Here is a 22,196-nt window from a genome sequence, read left to right on the forward strand (position 1 = left end):
ACCTACAAGCTCACATCTACTTCAGCTCGTGCACAAAAGATTACCGATTCTGGGATGCATTTTTATCTATCAAGATCTGCGCCCCTGTTGTTCAAAAACAGGCTTCGGGCTAATGGTGAATATGATGAATACATAAACTCCCTTTAACGGAAGACTTCCAAACTGACTGCCCACAGACCATCAGACTAAGTCCATACCTATCCCCCCGTATCTCAGCATCGGTGCACGACAAGATCCCCCTCAAATACAATAATTAAATTTGATGATGACACAACTGTGAGACAGATCTCCAACGGCAATGAGACCACCTACAGAATAGAGGTTGATAGACTGGTTACTTGGTGCACAGGAAACAACCTGACCCTGAATGTTAAGAAAACAACAATCAATGATAGTTGACTTCAGGAGGCACAAGGAAGATCCCATGCCCTTAATTATCAACGGTGTGGAGATATTGAGGGTCTCCTGACAATGGGGAGCAAATACAACTGCCCTGATCAAAAAAGCACACTAGCGGCTATCTTTTCTACAGACACACCCAAATAACTGCTGAGCTGCTAAAAGTCTTCTATCGTTGCTCCATTGAGTGTGATTTAACTTATTACATCACACCATGGCATGCCAAATGCACAGAAAATGACAAGAAATCCCTCAAACGAGTTATAAGAACTGCTGAAAATATCATTGAACTCCCCCTCCCCTCACTGGATGATATTTTCAGGACCCACTGCCTCCACCGAGCGAGTTGTATTCTGTGGGATTAAACACACCCACTTGCACCTCTTTTTCTTCCTACTGTCATCAGGCAGATGTTATAGGGCTTTTAAAACCCACAAAACCAGACCTCAAAACAGTGGTTTTTCTCAGGGCCATCGCAGAACTGAACAGGCATCCCTTCTCCCTCAACCAGAACAACTACATTATTTAACGAACTATGTGCAGTATGTGTTTTTAAGTTATGATTTTTTAATTCACATGCTCTTGATTATTTATGGATGAGGGTCTGCGTGTGTGTGAGTATGGGTATTGTTTTATAGGCTGCACAAGCATATTTCAATGTGCTCTTTCTTACTGTGTAAGTGTAAGATAAGTAAGAGGCAAGTTAGTTTACTATAGCTAGTGATAAAGACTACCCGCCCTCCAAGATCTCACCTAGATCCTTTTTTTTTTTTTTCACTCCTTTTTTAGGCCTCTTTAAGACAAATGTCACTGCATATAAATAGGAACTCATAATCACCTGAAGAAACATATATACATTAGTTTATTGGAGATTATTATTTGAGGAAGAAAAAATGCTGTGTTAATGGAAAGCAATGTTAATTGGTTGGGAGGGATTTAGGAGCTTTATAAAGAGACCTCCTCTTGGAGTTTCTATTCTTGTTTTCAATATTGTAAATACGAATCTATCTTTACATTTTGGTTATTTTTCACACAGAATTATATGTCACTTTTATCACTTTTTTGAACATTATTTGTTTTGTCTTTTTTGGGAGACGAGCACAATACATGTTAACAAATGAAGCTGCGGCTTCTGCCATAACTTCTTGCACAAAAACCCAGCACAGTGGGGCACACAAGCACACACGCAACCAGAGAACCCAGCACCTAATAGTAACAACTCCAATCAGCGGGCCACATGCCCGTGCCTCCACAGAGCTGCGTGAAAGCTGAGGCTCCCTGCCCGACATGGTGTAAGCCTGCATGACAGTGTCACACAGCTAGTGGGACAAAAGTTCATCTGAGAGAATGGAAACACTTTGGGCTGCTCCATGCTTCAGTGAACTGTCTCTATATAAAACAAAACGTTCAGATCAGCCATACACTCCATGTAGCACACCAGAGTGCTCACGCTCTTTGCCGATGCCAAAGCCAATATAAGTGCAGTTTTCCCAGACAGAAAACAGAGCAGGATCTGCTGCAGGGGCATAAAAGCCTTGCCCTTGCATGCAAAACCAGTGCTTAGTCTCACTGCAGCACTACCTGCACATCCTACTCAAAAAAGGCTTACTGCGGGGATGGCTGAACACTGACCTGTCACTGAACCCCTCATAACAGAAAGAAATGGCCACAGTGTAGGTCTTAATAGTGCGAGAAGCCAAATTCCTCTCCACAGATAACACTAGGGTAACACTAGGGGGTGACTGGAGAAAATGCCCTTCTCTGTGTAACAATGTTTTAATGTGGCCCATTTTGCTGCATTCAAAGCCATAGTAGCCATAGCAGTGTGAACATCCTGGATAGTGGCCACATCTACAGGGGAAATTCTCAAGCTCTGTAAATGCTGGTTCTCAGCTGCCAGACCTGCCAGGACTCTCCTATTACTGTCTCCTATTGCTGTCCCGTTACCAGATCCCCCTGGTAACGGGACAGCCTTCATACTGACTGAGCCCAAGCCCCCATCCTGCCACCATGGAAGCCTCCACAGACAAGCTTGTCAGCAGATGCTGCAGAACTGGAAACACTCCGGTCTGCTCTGTGCTATCAGAATTACTTCCAAACCCTCCCCCTAAACCCAACCCAACAACAGCACAGTCAAAGGCCTTGGGGATAAAGCAAACAGGAGGCACCATTGTCCATGGCTGCAGTGAGCTCCTAGGGCATGTGCGCCGCTTTGATCGAGAGGTTTACAACACCGGCTGACAAGCAATCCCTGTCTGTTGGCATATGTTGCTGCTGTCGTGTTGTCTGTCCAAATCAGGATGGAATGGCATCTCAGCAATGGGGTAAAATGTTCAATCACTTTCCACACTTTGAGAAGCTCCAGCTCGCTTATGTGTGAGACCTCCATGGCCACTCTTCCTCCACTGCTTGGGAGAGGCATGCCCCTCCCACCTGTGAGACCTATGTGAACACCTACACGTTTTGATCACCAGAGGCACCAAGGGAATCCCCCTAGTGCTTAATATCCTGGATGACCAATGTTGGAAGAAGTAGCATGCATCGCTGACGATTCATCGTGTTGAGCAGCAGTAGGTTGTCTAGATAAAACAGGACCCCCATTCCCCTGTCTCCTCCTCCAGAGCCATCTCCATACACTTGGAGAGAGTGCTGTGAATATGACTATCCAACCATGGGTCCATGACGCACATCCAGCGCCATTGTGGATAAACATCAGAGAGTGGCCGAGCCAAGCTGTGAAACCCCTCAAAAGGCCCTTGCTGGTAATCAGACTTTGGCTCTCTCTACCATTGCCAACCAAAGAACTGAGCCAGGAGCAACCCATGGGGGACCGGATGGAAACAAGGTTGGTGTGGAGAGGCACCGACCCATTATCACTGAGCAACCTCTTGTGGCCAAATGGGAGATTGGTTGCTAGAACCTCTCCACTTTGTTAACACCACTACATGACATATATGGCTGTTTTTGACTGCAGCTCCTTTACAATTTTCTTGAAATAGGAACCACACATCATTGCAGGTCCTTCCTCACTGACTCGAGGATTGGGTAGAGGTGTAGCTAGATGTTTTTGTGTGTCATTTTCTGCAAAGTGGTGATTCATACGGTGATACAGAGAGCCATCTTATTATGGGCCATCTTGCTCACCTTCTCAGCACAGTTAAACAGCAGGGCCTCAGGAATGGCTGCTAGCTTGAAGAGGGAATGAGCCAGGAGTGCAATTTTGTTTGTGGCAGCAGCGGCAAAATTGAGCTTGAGGATAAGGTCTACCACAGGTGGGCATACACAATTTTCTCTTTGGTGCACTAGTGTAAGGATGAGATAGGACACATAGCGATAGCCCAGAGGGCTGTGCACTAACGAGACAGAACATCATGAATTTGTATTGAGCTTCATGTCTCTTCCTGTGTACACCTTGTCTACAACTTGTCTATGATGTAACACAAGACGTTCCATTTATGGGTTTATGTAGTTTCTCCTGCTAATGCAGACACAACAGAATCAGCATCATGCAAGAATGAAAACACATATGGGTCTGAATTGAGATCCAGATAAAATAATGATTGATAGTGTGGCCCTATTTCAGAGCTTCTCCTCTTGGTCTCACTAAAACCATGTGTTGCTTTCTCACGGACAAGGAAATTAAAAATTAAAAGTTTGTTTCAGGTGGTGCAGCTCAATCTATAGTGTAATCTCACTGCAATGTCCATCCATCCATCCATCCATCTTCTATACCCGCTTTTCCTGTTCAGGGTCACGGGGATCCGCTGGAGCCTATCCCAGCTCTCTCTCGGGTGGAAGGCAGGGGTACACCCTAGACAGGTCACCAGTCTGTCGCAGGGCCACATATAGACACACAAAGACAGACAACCTCACACACTCACACTCAGTCCTACGGGCAATTTTAGAGTCACCAATCAACCTGACATGCATGTTTTTGGACTGTGGGAGGAAACCGGAGTACCCGGAGTAAACCCACGCAAGCACAGGGAGAACATGCAAACTCCACACAGAAAGGCCGGGATGCGAACCCACGACCTTCTTGCTGTGAGGCAACAGTGCTAACCACTCAGCCACCACTCACTGCAATGTCTGTATCTAAATGAAATTAAATGATTCACATTGTACAGTGTACAGCCTGATCAAACGTTGACTAATCTCTGATTTAGTATAATTTTGGAGAATAGAGGTGAGAGTTATGCTCAAGATTAAGACAGAGTGGACTAAAGTAAGATGCTAAATCCTTGAAGAGAGGAAGAGATTCATGAGGAGGCTTTGATGTGCAGTAAATATATTACAGTTCTTTCATTTTCACCAGGAGGTAACTGGGCCGTTGGTTTGCTGAGGTTTAACTTTCAAGTGAGGGCCTAAAGATCAGTTAGGCTGTCACTAATAAAAGTAAAAACAAAACATGCATTTTTAAAATGTGTGAAACTAGGGGAGGAAAATGTGTTTTAAGATATTATGGTTTGAGAAAGGCAATAAAACAATTCAATGTCTGAAGAGATAAACCAAAAATATTTGATCTGAAAGAGTCTGAATAAGAGTTTACTTAAAATATTCTGCAGAGAATTCCGTTTTGCCCTTCTCAAACATGCAAAGATGCTGTTTAAACTACCTGTAATGTTTCAAAAGTTATTTTTTTGACAATAGAAAATTTGCATATTTAAACTGGACAAATATTTGCACTGAAGCTTGAGACAGACAAAGCTGACAGACCTGGACATTAAGCTAGACTGGTCACAACACAGATGTACTATATAAAAAGGGTAGAGACGGCTGTTCTTCCTGAGGCGGCTTGAGCCCTTGGACATCTGCAGGAAGATGCTGCACATGTTTTACCAAACTATGATAACAAGTGAGCAGTTTTATGATGCAATCTGCAGGGGAAGCAGCATAAAACAGAAGGACGCCAGGCAGCTGGACAAACTGGTGCAAAAAGCTGGTTCAGTGACTGGAATGAGGCTGGACTCACTGGAGGCTGTGGTGGATAGATGTGGTGTGGTGTGGATAGATGCAGACAGAAAAAGGTAGAGACCATCCTGGAATACACTGACCATCCCCTTCACAACATCCTGATGGAGCAGAGAAGCAGCTGCAGTAAATGATTCACAGGACGGAACGAGGAGATCCTTTATCCCCACTGCCCTCAGGCTGAACAAGACTTTAGCCAATGATAATAATAATAATAATAAATAATCAATATAAACTGGACTGTTGCTGACTACTTTTACTACTCAGTACTTATTATTTTCAGTACAAGATTACCTAAAATTCCTTTCTGGGAAGTTAATCTCCTCTCAGCTAATTTTATCATCTCATGCATTTCTTCAGTAAGCACTTGTCAACACAAAAAAATTTGTTTGAATGAATGAAGTTTTATTGTTGGATTATGCATTTAATTATGCCCCAACTGAATGGGTTCACAAGACACCACAAATTGATGTAAGCCAGATACACTATCCTGTGTACAATAGATTTTTAAACAATACAAAATGACAAACTCTGTGTTCAATATTAGGTAACTAACACAAACATTTAGTTTGCAGTAGTGGAGGAACCAAAGAGGACCCAAGTGTAATGAGTGAATTCAAACATCTGTGATGTTGCAAATCTTCCTGTTGAAGGCATCACATGTGGAACCTGAAGACAATCGGGACACCCTGCATCTTGTCAGCAGCATACTCTATTAACCTTTTTTAAAAGCTTCAAATAAACTAAAATGTGTACATGCTGTTGACAGCAACTTGATTTAAAAAATAAAACCAACCATTTCAAACAAGAAATATGACTCTGTAGAACTGCCCAAAAATCATCAATTGAAACAAATAAAGAAGGGGTTTCTGCCATGGCTGAACAACAGAACACAGTAGTCACCTTTTCAATCTCTAACTGAACCCAAACCACAAAGACACACCCACAGTCCTTTTAGGAACAGATTTACGACACAAATCTGTCACGCACACTGAAATGTAGCCTCCTGGAAATCTTGCTCTCACACTGAATTTGGATTAATTATTTGAACACCTACGATTAACTTCTGGAGCAGACAGTACCTCTCAGTATTCTAGCAATGCCGCACAGATATTTTTTCAGGACTCTGTTCTGGTTTTATTTGCATAACTTGAGGCCATGTGACACAGATGGAGCAAGAACACAGCCGATGCAAAAAGCTTTGAGAGCATAATTTAAAATGCAGCAGATGGTGCATAGTGATGCAACAGCACTGAAATGAAAGTGCAAGGGTAACTAGATGTACGACAATGCATTCTTTGGAATGTCTGAATTCGTTGCGCACTGCAGTTCTTGTCACTGATAACTCTGTACCTCAAATGTGGGTAAATATACCTAATAGCTATATTAACGATTCATTAACTGAAAGCCAGTCATCTTTATTGATGGCTTGATCTTTGCTACCACAATAGCCAGGCTGCATATGTGTGTGTGTGTGTACCATGCTGAGGTTGTTAATATTTACCCTCTGGCACCATGTGGAGCAAGTTTAAAGCTAATCTAAAGGTCTTCCTCCAGCACCGGAGGTACACACTGGGAGCTAAATGGAGAGCCTGCTGAGACACGTACAGCACACACTCACACAAACACATGCATGCACACACTTCATAATCCCAGTGGAAGTGAACTAAGAGCTGTTAAATAGGTGTTTTGTTTTGTTGTTGGAACCGTAGCCTTTCCCTTTGCTATTTAGCTTAGAACCTCTTGATTCAACCATTTTATTGTACTTTTCAAACATATGGTAAACTCTTACGGCAGCAGTGTGCTAAGCTAAGATATATATGTAATTTAATGCTTTTATTGAGAAAGTTCATGTGTTGTTTGAACACATAAGAGCTCAGTTACCTGTGTGAATGTGAGTGTCAGCAGAGATCAGATCACAGTTGAATTGGTCTGGCACCCAAAATTCTGATAATTTAGGGGGACATGCTACTTTTGTGTTTTATTTATATAGATGTGCTGAATGCCAACTGTGATGCTTTTCATGTGTTCTAGTGCTCAGACACAATACAGTACTGCTAAAAAAAAATCAACGGAACACTTAAATCACACATTGGCACTTGATGAACGGTCAGTGGAAAATAAAATCAACCCATGGAAGGCTGTATTTAAAATCACACTGAAAATCAAAGTTAAACATTGAAATCACTGGCTCCTCCAAGCTGCATCAATTTCATCACAGCAGCTCATAATGTGATTCAGGAGTGTCTATGGTCAATGGCTTCATCTTCCAGTAACTGCCTGTGCTGTCTGGCCAGATGAGGCCAGGCATTGTCACCAGGAGGAACCCAGAGCCCACTGCAGCAGTTAAAGGGTCTGGCAGTTCTGAAGATTTTATCCTGGCACTGGACAGCAGTCAGGGTGCCATTGAACCACCACCAAAGCAGTCATTCTCAATGATGTTACAGACAACATAATGTTCATCATGGTGTCTCTAGGTTTTTTTATGCATATTACAAATGCTCATTGTTAACCTGCTCTCATCTCTTAAGAGAATGGTCAGTGGTGGACCTGCCAATTCTGGTATCCTCTCGCAAATACCAGTTGACCTACCCCTAGAGGGCATCAGGCCCTCATGCTACCCTCATGGGGTCTGATTCTGACGGTTTGGTCAGAAACTTGCATACCATTAGCCTGCTAGAAGTAATCTTCTCCATGCTCTTGACACTGTGCTGGGAGGCACAGCAAATGTTCTTGTGACTGCATGTATAGTCACCTTCACTTGTGCTTCCTAAACGGATGAGACTTATGCCCGTGAAGTTTAACTGACTTGGTGTTGTACTGAAATGATAAGAGTATTGGCTTAATTTTTGGAGCACTTTATATTATTGCATCTAGGGATGTTTTGAATCAGTGCTCCAAAAGCAGCACAGCACAACGATTGCCCCTCAGCAAAAGATGTTGCCAAATTATGGGTTTCATTCAATAGCCCTAAAATGCTGCTATATTTGTTTTGGTTTTGTGCTGTAAGGGTAGACATTTCTAAAATGATGAATGCCTTATTTTAGAACAGACATCTGACATGATGATCAAAAATAAAAGTAAAGTCTGTGTAATGTTTGTATTTTAGTCCTTTGGTGCATTCAGTCCTTTCTGCATTATTGTTTTATTTTCATTACAATTTGTTGCTCACATCTCTGTTGTCCTTGATTACTTGCCTTCCAGATGAAAAGGCAAGAACTTTAAATATGTAATCAGATATTAGGCACACATGGCACACATACATGCGGCAACATAGTCACAGAGTCCCAGAGGGAAGGTTGTGAGTTTGACACTGAACCCAGGGGAGATAAAAGAATAAGAGATCCACAAAACAAGATGATGTATTTTAATTTCTCTCTCTCTGTTTTCCATGTACAGAGCCCATGATGTAAACAGCACATGTGAATGTGACCATGTCCCTCTATCAGAGAAGAAACTACCTCAGGAGCCATAATGAAAATGAACTATATAGTGAAGAGAGGGAGTCTTGTGTTTCTGAGCTGCTTTTAACTGCACAATCATTATGTAACAGATTTTCTCCTCTTTTAGACCTTCTGTTATTCATTGGGGCTTTTAATTTCAGATATGCTGAAACATGCTTACTGTTGTAATCTTATTTTGTCAGTGTATCTCACTGTTCCAGTGGAATTCATGAGCAGCGACCACTTTTTGTTTGTAAAAATGTATGCAGTTTTGTTTCCCACATATCCTGCAATGCTGTCCACATAACGATGCTCTTTGAGGCACCCTCAACACAGAGCTTCACTTGTCAGCAGCACATCTAATGAGTAGATTGTGAAGTCATTCTCACCATTTGTCAGGAAAGACCCTTTGATTTGTGATTTTCTGGGCTTGTATTTCTCTCTGTGTTTAAATGTAGCTTAAAGGAGCACACAGTGAGTCATCAACAGTCCGCCTGGTGACAGTGTAGAAAGTGAGATTGAGTGTATTTGTATGCTTTTATTTATGTCTTTTTCTGGCAGTAGGAACATTATTATATATATATATATATTAGTTGCCTCTGTTCAGGATTGTTTTGGGAGATGTTCTATAAATGCTGAAATAAATAACCCACCATTACATTAAGGATTTCAGGTAATTGTGTTACCAACTGTTACAATTAATTGTATCACTGACCTTCAGTTATATGTTTTGAGGAAATAATCCCCGAGGACAAGATCAATACGTAATTCTAGGAATCAAAAAACAGAAGTAGTTCTTGTATAGAACAAAGACGTAAAGTTATTGGAAGCTGGTAACCTAGAGCTCTGAAAAAATACCTTCCAATTATTCCAAAACTGTTTGAAGGTTTGATCTTGATAGTGTAGTCACCAATACTGAGTCAATACGCTTCGTACGCTGTCATTTGATCTGAAACGCCAACCCGAGAGCACACTAAACAAGGCGACCAACCCCTGGACCAAGTTCCAAGAGTGTTACCTTTGAGTGATCACTTTGATCTTGAATCTTGAGGGTTCAGTGGCAAGCCAACCCAAGAGATGACTTGATGAAGACATACAGTACAAGGTAGATGGAAACATGGCGTGGCCAGCCATGGATGTGCCCCAGAGGACCTCAGACCATTGATTCATTCCATGCACTTGGATTCAGATAAGACACAAACCACTATACAATCTACCTGGGTAGTTACAAACAGTGTGCATACACAAGACAGACTCTCGCTTTATTCCAACCAAGGGACACTTTTATTTGCACTTCAATTCAATTCCATTCAGTTTATTTGTATAGCGCCAAATCACAATAAGTGTTGTTGCAAAGGGTCTGAATACTTGCAAATGCAAATGTGAAATTGAGTTTTTACTTTTTAATAGTAATTTGCCTGTGGGTTGTTATGGTTGTTATGCATTCATAAGCCTAAATTGTCACAGTGTTGAACTGCCGTTAAAGATTTCACATTTTTAGAACAGCAGGACTGGATTTAATACAATTAAAATTTTGTCAAAGTTCTGCATTTGATTTTTATAGTCCAGTGAATTGTTTAACACAATGTCGTTGCACTTTCCTTCCCAAGAATGTTGGGAACAGTATGGAACAGTAGCTTATATATTAGACAATTAAACAATATAAATGGTGTTAATATTTCCTCGTTTTCGTTTAAAAAATACAAAAAGAACGCATAAGAGTACCAATGAAATATCAAATTCATTTCTGCAAAAGTGTAATTAGTTGGCAAAAACCCTTTCATATCACATCTTTTTTTCACCAAATGATGGACAGTGATATCAATAAGAGTATCTATAAGTAGTAGACTGGTGGCTGCCTTTCGTAGTTTGTTGCAGGTAGGGTCTGTAGTTCATTTCATAGGTACAGTAGCAGCAGTTCATAGTGTTACACTCTGCTGTGGTAAGTAGCTACATTTACCGCGATTGTTAGTCATTTGTACTGCGGCACGGCATGCATATGCACGTGCACAGGCAATGCTATAGCTCATACTATAATGAATGCCTACTTAGTGTCACATTTTTAAAGCAGGGTGAGGACCCAAATGCAGACAACACTGAGAGGCAGTTCACACTGAGGTTTATTAATAAAAACAGGAAAAGTCACACTGTGAAAACAAATCCAACACAGTACTTTATACAGAGAAGCTCAGACACACGGGATCCACAAGAGTACATGAAACAATCGTCCCCAAACCAATACTAGTGTCATGTTGCAGTCATTGCAAGTGGCTGCAATTAGGTGGCTGACAACGCTGCAAATACAGAATACAGAAACGTTGCAACAGCCAGTGGCCTTGTCGACCACTGTAATGTAGTACTACAAGATCAGCTATTTTAGCAACATTTTAAATGTAGTTAGATTATAGCTAAAAACATGATTTGTTCCATACACTTTAAATGACATAAGAAGAAAGTGGTAACGCACAATACTTCTCTCTGCAGAAAATACAACCAGCACTGCCTTTCCATCCCCATATTTTAGTGTCTTGTCTCTACCTCCATTTTCCTTCTCTTCCTCTCAGCTTCTCCTCTCTTACCAATCTTATCCAGCCACCCTCTTCCCATCCCCATCTCATCTCCTCTTATTTCCTCCGTCATTTAATACAAGGAATCTAGTAACAATGGCTCCTCGGAGAGAGTTGCAGATCAATTTTGCTGCCCTCTGGTAATGAATGTGTCCTTTTGTTGGGGTAATGCATCACAGTCAGCAACCTCTCTTTTGCCGCTTGACCCAGCACCAGCATCAGCTCTATGGAATATTTCACTTCCTCCTCCGTCCTGTGACATTGCTGACATTTTCAATTAAACAAGGCATTGCTTTGGTGGAATTAGTCTTTAATGATGAGATAGTTTTTTGAGCTCTAAGGAGGCAAGATATCTCAAGAGCCCTATTAATAATCATGGTGGGCAGAGTGAATGAGTAATGCTTGGCCAATGCTTAAGAGTGTCAGAGTCTCTTAACCTGCTATTAAGCTGGACAGAATGATGAGGTTCAGATTTCTCATGTCACCTCCCTGTTGTGTATAAAATCTATTGTAGTCTTACAGAGCACTGGTACAACTGCTTATCATTTGTAATGAATAACAACTATAAAAGTGAGCTCAGGAAACTGCTGGGAAAAAGGAAAAGAATGGTTAAAAAGAGAAAAAGGAGCACAGACTATGGCACTCCACAGGAGTGACAAGACAGAAGAAGAATAGAGAAGGATCAGCAGTTCTGCTTTATTGTAGTCATTACCAGTTTGTTAAAATCTGCCAAATTGTCCCTGATACCAGTGTTTCACATTTCTAAAAATGAGAAAATTAATTAAAAATTAACAAGCTTATGTTGAAAGGCTAGTCATTAAAAGAGACAGATTCAATCAGATGGGAATGGAAAGTTCAAATTGCCCACTCACTGAAACTGCTAGAACTGTGCGTCAAACGCACCATACTGCCAAAACATATTTTCAGAACATGTTCAGTATGAAATCTATAAAAGTCTTCACAAGTCTTGCTGTTGAGGAGTTTTATTTTTGTCAGGTTGTATAACTTTGTAAAACATGCACAATGAAGAGACACCAGTTCCAGTATCTTCTTTGACACTTGAGGCTTATTTTTGTAAAGATTCCTTGTGGTACTGGACAGTAGTGGCATTGTTGAATGTTTTTATGAGCATCTATTTGCATTTGTTCTGTTTCTCCACTCATATACTTTTTTCCCTTAGTATGTGCCTTCTGACCTAGAGGGTATTGTAAAACCATGAGGTCAGCTGAGGTAGAAAACTGAAGCTCATGCTCTGCTCTTACTCATATGCTGAGTTAGCTGAGTTTGCACACTGCCATCACCACTTGACAAACTCATTTGCTCATTCTGTGCTCCTGCTTATGTGTCTGAACTGAACACCACCACTCTAGCATCCACCTGTTTCCTTTGGCAGAAAACAGATCGCTGTTAGTTTGTTTATCGTTTTTGGAAAAAAAAAATGGTTCTAGTTAAATTTTAATCATTTAATCTGCTGCTGCTATTTTGTTTTGGTTTGTTTTACAAACATTGTTCTCCTCTGTTAGTGGAACAGACATAAAGTGTCTTTCTCCCTGTACTCTGGAGCAGCGAGTGATTTAAATGATGAATTCAACATTTGGACTAAAATCCTATTTGTAGGTTCAGATAACTTTAATACTGTGATACTTTGCAGGACTGTCGTGTACCATACTCGTGCCTTGGACATGCCCTGACCCCTGTTGGACTGCGTCCAGGTTGCCCTGGCCACAATGCCCATATAGCACATTTGCACAAACCAATAGAGCTCTCATCTTCCACACACTAAAACTATAGCCCCACAATTCAATCATACAGACATGGAAAATTGCTAAACTAATGCATTGTCAATTTACATGAAAACAATCCTATTGGGACAAAACATAGACCCGCACACTTAACTGTTAAACTCATTATGAACAAACCTATTTATTACTGATAATAACCCATAGCTTTTTTTCATCAATATTTCAACTTTAAATGCATAAAACAAGTAGGCTGTTGGTTGTATAGGCCCATGCACTTCTCACACACTTTTAATGTTGAGCAAAATAGGCATACAATGAATCAATGAATTAAACTTTCTTTATCTTTACTGCACCAGAAAAATGTCCAAATAATTTCATTATTTTCAGTGTCTTTGGCTACTGTTTGTGTTGAACTCCAAATGTGAAATGCCAAACAGTCAACAGACACAGCTCTTTCTGTCAGAGGACAGAAAAAGATTAAAGACAAAGCTCGGTAGCAAAACTATAAGAAACTGTGTTAGCTAAAGATAGCTATACAGTATATGTTAGTTATACTCATCCTGCTCTTGATTAATAGTAATGGGGTTGATTTGTCCCTTGTTTAAGTAGCCACTTGCATCTCTGCTGTGACTTTTCTGTTTTTGGGTGATGGGCCATTTTTAAAGTTTCCAGGAGGTGTAAAGGGACAGGCTGGATGTTAAATGTTGACATTATTGCAGTGTGACAGACTGAACCACATTTTTTGCATTATAAGGAAAAAAGGTAAAGTTGTGCTTGAGAAAGAAAAATTAGGAAGATAAAAATAAGCCTTTTGACTTGCATCTAGTAGGTTACTCTATGACATTTTCACAAATATTTATTTTTGGGCATATTATGTAAAAATTAGTGGGCTAGTGGACCCAGTGTTCCCCCAATGTCAGCGGCCGTGCTTGTTTGACAAACTAGATGAGGATTTAGTTGGTTGACTGTGAGTATTAGTCCTAGAACTTACTGCAGGTTACATCCACAGCACTTCATGTTAAATTATTTTATGTTTTTGTAAAAAAAAGCATGCTGCCTGAATGTTTCCAAAGTTTTCTCTCAGTTTTGTGGTGGATTTTAGGCGAATTTTCTTTTAGGAAGTGGTACCATCAGATGACAGGACATATTTGTACTATAGTGTATGAAGCTTCTTCTTAACAGTCAATCAGCAAAGTCAACTTCTGAGCCAAAGATATCTTGGCCAGTGGAGGAAATGTGATATCACATTGTTGAATAAGAGTTTAGTAGTAATAATAGGTTTATCTAGCGGGAGATGCAAGGAGGGGGGTCAAAATGGGCACGTCTGTATGTGTGTACATAATAAATCAATACATCAATAAAGTGACATCACATCCTCCTAGGCGGAGCTACCTGCTATTGGTTCCGTAGTGATGTAAGTAAATGCACCGTTAGACAACGCACATTTCCAAAGTATCGAGCGAAAAACCTATGCAACTCTTCTCTCTTGTTAAAAATGAAGTAGCATAAATAAATAAAACAGTCTTACCTTCAATACGAGGCTGTGCTGCATACTCCTTATCCACAAGCGATCTTGACACAGCACCTAACGGATTATGCTTTTTTCAAATACAACTATAAAATTTCAATGCAAACGATTATCGCTCTCTCTCTCTGTAAAACTTAGAATAAATTCAAACAAAGAGATTACTGACCTGAGGGGAAGATCAGCATGTTTCCTCTGTTTACTAACAAATGGTGACATAGAGCGCTTACGTAATTTACTTACATCATTATACAACCATTATACATTGGTAAAAGGTTGCTGAGGTTAGAGCTGCCAGGAAGGAGGCCTAGAGGAAGACCAAAGAGGAGGTTCTTGGATGTAGTGAAGGAGGACATGAGGATAGTTGGTGTGGGTGAGGAGGATACAGAGGATACAGAGGATAGGGTTAAATGGAGGCAGATGATTCACTGTGGTGACCCCTGAAGGGAGCAGCCGAAGGGAAAAGAAGACTACGTAACCATTAGCAGGTAGCTCCGCCTAGGAGGATGTGACTTTATTGAGGTATTATGTACACTTGTACACATGTACAGACACGCCTATTTTGACCCCCCCTCCTTGTACCCCCCGCTAGATAAACCTATTATTACTACTGACTTTTCAATAAAACAGGAAATACTAGATACTAGAAACTGGCATGGCCTAACTTGAAAATGTCATGCAGCCTCAGCTTTATTCAAAAAAAGAGAAAAGTTGATGTTTTGGTGACTAAGCAACTTTTTCAGAGCTCTGAGCTTAGTAACTACTATATGTCTGTTATTGTATCTTACACATTATTTCACTTTATTTTTTATTCACTGATTGAAAACAAAGAATTTTGTCCTAGTTGTAATAGTCAGAGTTTACTGTATTTGTTTTAGTCCCATTTTAATAATGAAAAATAGATGGTCAACAGATATTTTCAAGAGTCAAGAGTCTTTGTTGACATACTAATGGATCCCATTTTACCATCTTTATTGGGGCAGGTGTAGCATTACAGTTATTAAAAGTGTTTATTAATTATGCAGGTACTGGAGGACTTGACAGTACTTTCTCTCATTGTCACCCTTCTGTACTTGTAACACACAACCACGCAGAGGAGAATGACACTGTGGCGTAAGCAATTTCTAAGAGCTGTCCAGGCTTTGTTGTCACCTAGTTGTTTCTCTGTGTGTGTGTGTGTGTGTGTGTGTGCGTGTGTGTGTGCGTGTGTGTGTATGTGTGTGTGTGTGTGTGTGTGCATTGGCAATACAAGTTGGTATGTTTTTGTTATTTTAGTCTTCACAGAGAGGGTACTTCACAAACTAAGTCTGCCCAATATGTAGACCGGTGTGCATGGAGATGTATTGTATTGTAACTGTCCAGATGCACACACATTCTCAAAGAACAGTGAGCATCATTGTCTCATTTACTCCACTGGAACCAAGCTAAACAATAGCTCAGTAAACACAGTGGTAATAATATTACAGTATGTTTTTACTGTAGTTGGAGCTATAGAAAACTACCCCCTGGCTGTGGTGAATAAACAGCTACACACAATGAGAACTTCACAGCTACATCACATGCAAGCAAGCAACAGTCGCACTCATGGTAGTTTATAATGCCACTGTATTTGTGTGTGTATACATGGGTCAGTATGTTTATGTGTTTATGAAAAGCTATATAATCACATTAAATGGAATATCAGTATCAGCCTCATTTGAAGGTTTGTAAAATGTATGTATATGCCTTTGAACTTAATGTAATGTATGTACTAATGAAATTACAGTAACAACCATATGGTAACTTTGTTTTAATTATACTTTATATTCCAATCCAACTCAGTCCAATTTGTAGTTGTGCAGAGCTTATAGCTACAATATGGTCTTCTTCAGTGCATGCACTTGGTTTAGTTGCCTCAAAGATTTCTAACTTCATGGTTCGTGACCATTTTGGCGTAAAAATTAACCATCAATTCAAAGTCTTGATTCATTGCTAATCTTCAACTACAAAATTTACCAGAAAATTTGCTTGAATTTTCATTGTCCCCACAAGCATTATTGATTGCCCTTTGACCTTATTTCTGTCAACATTAGTTCAGAATGATGGGAGGAATCTGAAGGGTATATTTCAATTAAATTTGCTGTGCATTTTTTATTGGCTCCAAGAAAATGAATTCTCCATTTCCCACAAATACTGCCATCATGTCAGCTCCACAAACAAATTTTCATAGTCTACTAGGTAAACTCCCAGCAAATTTTGCAGAGGTATTTCAGACCTCCAAGGGAAGGTCATATTGCTGACCTTGATGTGGACCCTTGAATTGTTGCAAACATCTCACAACTGTCCAGTAATTCAAATAGGCATGTGTTATGGTCACTGACGAAGGTTCTGCCAGTAGAAACGGTGACCAATCAGACTTTGTAGGCAGGGCTAATAAAAGTGGGGATGTATTCTGTATTTCTGTTGCCATAGCGACACTTGCAGTCACACCATGCCTTTTGGCATATTACTGTAAAATAGAGAACACAATATCAGACTGAATGAAACAAAGTGGTAGTCTGATTATCAGGCATTATGCATGATGGTCATTGGAGGGTCTAAAAAGAAAAAGGGGAAATAAAAACAGTAGAAGCTCAAGGTCCACTTACTTCATGTAGCTGACATGATTTAATTCCTAGCAATGTTTATTTTTATCTTTTTAGTCAACACTGTCAAAATTTGTGAAAGTGCTCTGTAGAGGCGCATAGCTTGCCTCCCAACAGCTCCATCTCAAATGAGAATATTATACACTGATACACTAAGCTGGCCAGCTGAATAAAATTATTTTAAATGGTAACACATGAATTATGTTGTTTCAAACAAATGTTATTTTGATGAACTTGCATTGTCCTTTTAATAGTAATTATTTGCTGTTTGTGTGTTAATGATTTAATTTGAGTTTAGTCAATTTCTTTGTCAAAATTGAATATACTGCTTATTCATAACCTGAAATTTTACCTGGGAAAAATCTCAGTAATAAACATTTTTGAGAATTAAAGATTGGGTGGGTTATACAAAAAATGTCAGCGCTAAATCTCACTTTACTACTTCATTTTAATGATGTGACAATAATCACAGTAATCCTACTGCTGCCTTTTACACAGTGTAAAAACACTGTGCTGGCAGCAATAAGCATAAATTACAGATGTGTCTCAATAAATTAGAATATCATCAAAAACTTGATTTATTTCAGTAATTCAAATTAAAAATGTGAAACTCATATATAGATTCATTAGACACAGACTACTGCTACATTTACAGACTACATTTACTGCTGCTGTTGCCCCGATCCGTCTGTCAATCTCACGTTCCGTCGTTCCCTCACTCGTGAACAAGCCCACAACACTTAAACTCCTCCACCTGAGGCAGGATCTCTCCCCTGGCCTGGAGATAGCAAGCCACATTTTTCTGGTTGAGTACTATGGCCTTGGACCTGGAGGTGCTGATTCTCATCCCATCTGCTTCATATTCGGTTGCAAACCGCCCCAACACATGCTGGAGGTCCTGGCTCGATGGAGCCAACAGGACATCATTTGCAAAAAGCAGAGATGAAATCCTGTGGTCCCATGAGCCCTCGAGAGGGTATAGAGCTGGTCCAGTGTTCCACGAACGGGACGGAAACCGCATTGTTCCTCCTGGATGCAAGGTTCGACCACCAGCCGAATCCTCCTCTCCAGCACCCTGGCATAGACCTTCCCAGGGAGGCTGAGGAGTGTGATACCTCTTTAGTTAGAACACACCCTCCGGTCCACTTTCTTAAAAAGAGGGACCACCACCCACGGTCTGCCAATCTAGGGGTACTGTCCCCGAACGCCACGCAATGTTGAACAGGCGTGTCAGCCATGACAGAGACAGACAGAGATGTCCCAACATCCAGAAACTTAAGGTACTCAGGGCGGATCTCATCGACCCCCGATGCTTTGCCACCGAGGAGCTGCCGAACTACCTCAGTGACCTCGGCTTGGGTGATTGATGGATCAGTCTTCGAATTCCCAGCCCCTGCCTTTTTTATGGAAAATGTGTTGGCGGGGTTAAGGAGATCCTCGAAGTATTCCTTCCACCCTCTGACAATATCCCCAGTCGAGGTCAGCAGCTCCCCACCTCCACTGTAAACAGTGTTGGAAGAGCACTGCTTCCCCTCCTGAGGCGCCAGACAGTTTGCCAGAATCTCTTCGGGGTTGACCTCCCATACCCTTTATGGTATAGTTTTTTACTCCGTCACCGCCTGGGCTGCAGCATGCTTGGCCCGGCAGTACCCGTCAGCTGCCTCGGGAGTATCACAAGGCAACCAACTTCGGTAGGACTCCTTGTTCAGCTTGACGGCATCCTTCACCTCCAGTGTCCACCACCGGGTTCTGGGATTGCTGCCACAACAGGCACCCGAGACCTTATGGCCACAGCTCCTAGCCGCCGCATCGACAATAGAGGTGGAAAACATGGTCCATTCAGACTCAATGTCCCCAGCCTCTCTCGGGATCTGGTTGAAGCTCTCTCGGAGGTGGGAGTTAAAGACCCCTCTGACAGAGGATTCGGCCAAACATTCCCAACAGACCCTCACCGTACATTTAGGCGTGCCAAGTCTGTCCCGTTTCCTCCTGCGCCAGCGGATCCAACTCACCACCAGGTGGTGATCATTTGACTGCTCTGTCCCTCTCTTCACCCGAGTGTCCAAGACATACGGCCGAAGGTCAGATGACCCGACTACAAAGCCGATCCGGCCTAGGGTGTCCTGGTGCCATGTGCACTGATGGACTCCCTTATGCTTGAACATGGTGTTCGTTATGGACGAACTGTGACTAGCACAGAAGTCCAACTATAGAACACCACTCAGGTTCAGATCGGGGAGGCTGTTCCTCCCAATCACGCCCCTCCAGGTTTCACTGTCGCTGCCCATGTGAGCATTGAAGTCCACCAACAAAATAATGGAGTCCCCAGTAGGACTTCATTAGGAGTTTCAGCACACCCCCCAAGAGGCTCCAAAAAGGCTGGGTATCCTGCACTGTTGTTCGGCCCACAGGCCAAGACAACAGTGAGAGACCTGTCCCCGACCCAAAGGCGCAGGGAAACGACCCTTTCATTCCAGGGGGAAATCTCCAACACGTGGCGGCTGAGCTGGGGAGCTATGAGCAAGCCCACACCAGCTCGCCGCCTCTCACTGCAAGCAACTCCAGAGTAGAAGAGAGTCCAGCCCCTCTCAAGGAGTTGGGTTCCAGAGCCCAGGCTGTGCGTGGAGGCAAGCCCGACTATCTCTAGTCGGTACCGCTCGACCTCCCACACAAGCTTAGGCTCCTTCCCGCCCAGTGAGGTGACATTCCATGTCCGTAGAGCCAGTTTCAGCATCCAGGGATCAGGTCGTCGAGATCCCCACCCTCGACCACTACCCGATTCACAAAGCACCGGCCCCTTATGGATCCTCCTGCGGGTGGTGGGTCCACAGAAGGGCGGCCCCACGTCGCTCTTTTGGGCTTTGCCTGGCTGGGCCCCATGGGGGGAGACCCAGCCACCTACCCCAGGCTTGGCTCCAGGGTTGGGCCCTTGCTTTGCCGTACCGGGCAACGTCATGGTCCTTGGTCTGGTCCGTCACCTAGGACCTGTTTGCCTTGGGAGACCCTGCCAGGGGCATATAGCCCTGGACAACATAGCTCCTAGGATCATTCGGGCACTCAAACCCCTCCACCACGATAAGGTGGCGTTTCAAGGAGGGGAACTCTACTGCCACCTCTCCTAAACACTTCCATACCTCCACAGGTATGTCATCAGGACTAAATGCCTTTCCACTCTTCATCCTTTTCAACGCCTTCCTCACTTCATCTTTACTGATCTTTGCTACTTCCTCCTCTTCTACTCTGTGTTCTCTGATATTTTCATCATTCATCAACTCTTCAAAGTATTCCTTCCATCTTTCCATCACACTTGTGGCACCTGTCAACACATTTCCATCTGTCCTTGATCACCCTAACCTGCTACACATCCTTCCCATCTCTGTCTCTTTGCCTCACCAACCTGTACAAATCCACCACTCCCTCCTTAGTGTCCAAACTATCATACAAATCCTCATACGCCCTTTGTTTGGCCTTTGCCACCTCTACCTTCACTTTACACTGCATCTCCCTGTACTCATGTCTGTTCTCTTCCTTTTTCAACTTCCACCACTTGGTCCTCTGCTCTGCCTTTGTCCTCTTCATCTTCCTCACCACCAGAGTCATCGTACACACCACCATCCTATGCTGTCTGGCTCCACTCTCCCGAGACACTATTTTGCAATCACTGATCTCTTTCAGGTTGAAACGTCTGCAACGTCTAAGTAATCAACTTGTGTGCTCCTGTCTCCACTCTTATATGTCACCCTATGCTCCTCCCTTTTCTGGAAAAATGTGTTCACTAAAGCCATTTCCATCCTTTTTACGAAGTCTACCACCATCTGTCCTTCTGCATTCCTGTCCTGCCAAAGTTACCAAAGTTACCCATCACTTCCTCGTCACCTCTATTTCCCTCACCAACATGTCCGTTGAAGTCTGCCCCAATCACCACTCTCTCACCACTAGGGAGACCCTGAATCACCACATCCATCTCCCTCCAGAATTTCTCCTTCTCTTCTTACTCACATTCTACCTGTGGGACATCACCACTGACAACATTCAGCATCACACCTTCAACTTCCAGCTTCAAACTCATCACCCTATCTGACACTCTCTTCACCTCCAGAACATTCCTAGCAAAATCCTCCTTCAGGATAACTCCTACTCCATTCCTCTTTCCATCCACACCATGATAAAACAGCTTGAACCCTGCTCCTAATCTATAGGCCTTGCTACCTTTCCACCTGGTCTCCTGAACACACAAGAGATCCACCTTTCTTCTCTTCATCATATCAACCAACTCTCTAGTTTTCCCTGACAAAGTCCCTACATTCAAAGTCCCTACTCTAAGTTCTATACTCCTACCCTTGCTCTTCTGTCTTTGCCTACGAACACGCCTTCCTCCTCTCCTTCTTCAACCAAGAGTAGTCCAATTTCCACTGGCACCCTCCGGATCAACAGCACCGGTGGAGGTCGTTGTTAACCCCGGCCGTGACCAATCCGTCATGGAAGTCATATTTGTGATTCGCATGTTTGATTTGGCTTAAATTTTATGTCGGATGCCTTTCTTACCTTCTGCATTTACCTTGCACATGAAGACACTGGATTGTGTCCCCCTTGTGGTTGCTTTTTATAACTTATAGCTAATGACAACCCAAAATTCAGTAACTCAGAAAATTTTCATATTACTTGAGATCAATAAAAAAGGATTTTTAACACAGAAATGTTGGAATACTGAAAAGTATGAACATGTACAGCACTGTACTTGGTCGAGGCTTCTTTTGCATGAATTACTGCAGCAATGCATGGCATGGAGGCGATCAGTCTGTGGCACTGCTGAGGTGTTACGGAAGCCCAGGTTGCTCTGATAGCGGCCTTCAGCTCCTCTTCGTTGTTGGGTCTTGTGTCTTGCATCTTCCTCTTCACAATATCCCATAGAGTTCTCTATGGGG

The sequence above is a fragment of the Mastacembelus armatus genome, chromosome 24, assembly GCF_900324485.2.
Source record: "Mastacembelus armatus chromosome 24, fMasArm1.2, whole genome shotgun sequence".
Lineage (NCBI taxonomy): Eukaryota > Metazoa > Chordata > Actinopteri > Synbranchiformes > Mastacembelidae > Mastacembelus > Mastacembelus armatus.